Raw genomic sequence first — 2,644 nt, forward strand, 5'->3', positions numbered from 1 at the left:
GTTTCCACTGAGCCATGATGGGAACTCCAAGTTGTTGATTTTTAAATTTCAGTTTTATTGAGGTATAATTGACATAGAAACATATATGTGTAATTGGGTCACCATTCTGTATAGTAGAAAAAAATATAATGTATTGGGGAAATAAAACAAATCAAATAAAAAAAATAATTGATTGCTTTAAAGAAAAAAAAATAAAAAATGGTAAGATACTTAAAGTGTTCATTGTAGTGATTTGATCTGCATATACATAGTGAAAGGATTTGTCCACTATCTAATTAACACCTCCCTCACCTAACATATTTATCTTTTTTTGAAGGGGGGCATGGTGAGAACATTTAAGTTCTACTTTCTTAGAAAATCTAAATGATATATATATTTACATGCTAAATTAATTTATGACAGAATAGCCTAGATTTTTCAAGAGGGAAAGGATAGTCTCTTTAATAAATTGTATTGGGGAAATTGATAGCCACATGCCAAGGAGTTGTCTTTTTTTTTTTTTTGACAGCTATCTATGTTTTATTAATCTTAGTAAATAAATAGAATGTTAGGTAATTTTTACAGTGAAGATTGCTAAAGAAACTACTGCAGGGGCCATGCTTCATTTCTTGCTGGCCTTTACTGCTGACTTGGTGGCCTTGCCTGTAGTGGATGGCTTCTTATCCACTGCCTTGATGACTTCAGTGGCCACTGTTTGTCTCATGTCTCACACAGCAAAATGGTCTAGAGGTAAGTATTCAGAGAATATCTCTACACACATGGCCTTGCCAGGGGCCATCTGCACACCTTCACAAAGACTGCATCACCTGACTTCAGGACCTTGGGATTGTCCTCCAGCTTCTTGCCTGAGTACTGGTCAGTCATTTCCTTTAGCTAAACAAACTTGCAGGAGATGTGGGCTGTAGGGCAGTCTATCATTGGGAAATAGGTGGTGTGGATCTGCCACTCTTGGTTCAAAACAATAACCTATGCAGCAAAGCTGCCGGTTTCTATCTGGGGATGGGGGAAGTTGTTCTCACTGTCCCCAGCCACATTTTCATTCTTCACATTAAAACCCACATTGTCACCAGCCAGGACCTCTGATAGGGCCTTCTGGTGCATTTGCACGGACTTGACCTCTGAAGTGAGGTTGATGGAGCAGAAGTGACCTACATCCTAGGTTGAAGGAAGCTTGTCTCCACATGGCCCACAGGTACAAGGCCATTGCTTCCAATTTTGTACACCTCTTAAACAGAGGCAGCCTCAGGGTCTTGTTGACCAGTTGAGTGGGCAGAAGAATAGAGTCCAGTGCTTCTAGAAGAGTCACCCCTGTGGCATTTCCTACCTTTCTCTTGACCTTCCACCTCTTGAACCAGGCCACATGAATGCTGGATTATGCTAGCCCAAGAAAGGCATGAAGGCCATGGTGGCCGAATTGTAATCAATCGTATTTATGTAGGCTCTCATTTCCTTGGTGATCTTGTATAAGCATTTGGTACTATAAGTGGGCTTGGTGGAGTCCATGTTGTTGACAGCTATGTGTGGCTTCACACCCAGAATGTAGCACAGTAGTGTGTTCTCCACAGATCTGCCTATTCTTAGAGACGCCCAATTCAAACATCCTCATGATGCTGGCCACAATGAGCATGGCACAGTCACCTGGGGTGGGTCAGTGATCATTTCTTGATGAAATCCCTGTGGCATGGGGCATCAGTAATGTTGATGTAATACTTGGTTGTCACAAACTTCTATAGGAAGATGTCACGGTGATCCGTAGCACTCTCTGCTGTCAGTCTGTCTAGCACCCAGCCACACTTGAAGGAGCCTTTGCCCATGTCTACAGCTTCCTTCTTGAACTTCTCATGGTTCTCTTGTCAATGCTCCAACATTTAGAGATGAGATGTCCAATGGTGGTGGACTTGCCTGAGTCCACATGGCTGGTGATGGTAATATTGATATGGATCTTCTCTTTGCCCATCATGGTAGGTTCATTAACGTCATCGCTGATCCAGATATTAGCAAGAGCTGCAGCAGGAGTTGTGTATTATTGATGCTCCCCTTCCCTGCCTCCTGTTCTTTTTGTAACCCATGCCAAGGTGAATTTGTCCATATCACTCCACTGTAGCCTCCTTTCACAAGGTCACCAACACATTCCATCTTGCCATTCAGTTCTGACTTGACTTTCTTTCTCAGTTATCATTAACATCTCTCTCCTTCAAATACTACTTAGTTTCCTAAATTTCCATCTATTATCCTCAATCTCCTTTGCCAACTCTTTCTTTTTCTTTCACTTATGTAATTCTAAATATGAATTGCTCATTGGTGATCTCACCTAGTCATTTGGCTTTATATACTGCATATATCCTGATGATTTCTAAATTTATAGCTCCAGCTTTTTTGAATTATAGTCATATATTCAATTGCTTGTTTAGTACCTCAATTTAGCAATAGAATTCCTGATTCTACATGTCCTTACCCTTCCTTCTCTACCTACACCAGCAAACTTGTTCCTCTCCCTCTCTTCATTCTCATTAAGTGGCCCCTCTATTAAACCAGATGTAGGGTTAAAATACCTAGGCTGCATGCATGACCATTCTCTTTCATTTTTACTCTCCATGTTCAGTAGGTTCTGTGGACTTGATCTTTAGAATATAGGCCAAGTTAG

General features: G+C 40.9%; 1 pseudogene; it reads right to left on the reverse strand.

The window, feature by feature from the left end:
• Nucleotides 1-601: 601 nt before the first annotated feature.
• Nucleotides 602-1,957, reverse strand: LOC125112843 (elongation factor 1-alpha, oocyte form-like; annotated as a pseudogene).
• Between the last annotated feature and the right edge of the window lie 687 nt (nucleotides 1,958-2,644).

Source organism: Phacochoerus africanus, chromosome 1 (genome assembly GCF_016906955.1).
Source record: "Phacochoerus africanus isolate WHEZ1 chromosome 1, ROS_Pafr_v1, whole genome shotgun sequence".
In the NCBI taxonomy this organism is placed as follows: Eukaryota; Metazoa; Chordata; class Mammalia; order Artiodactyla; family Suidae; genus Phacochoerus; species Phacochoerus africanus.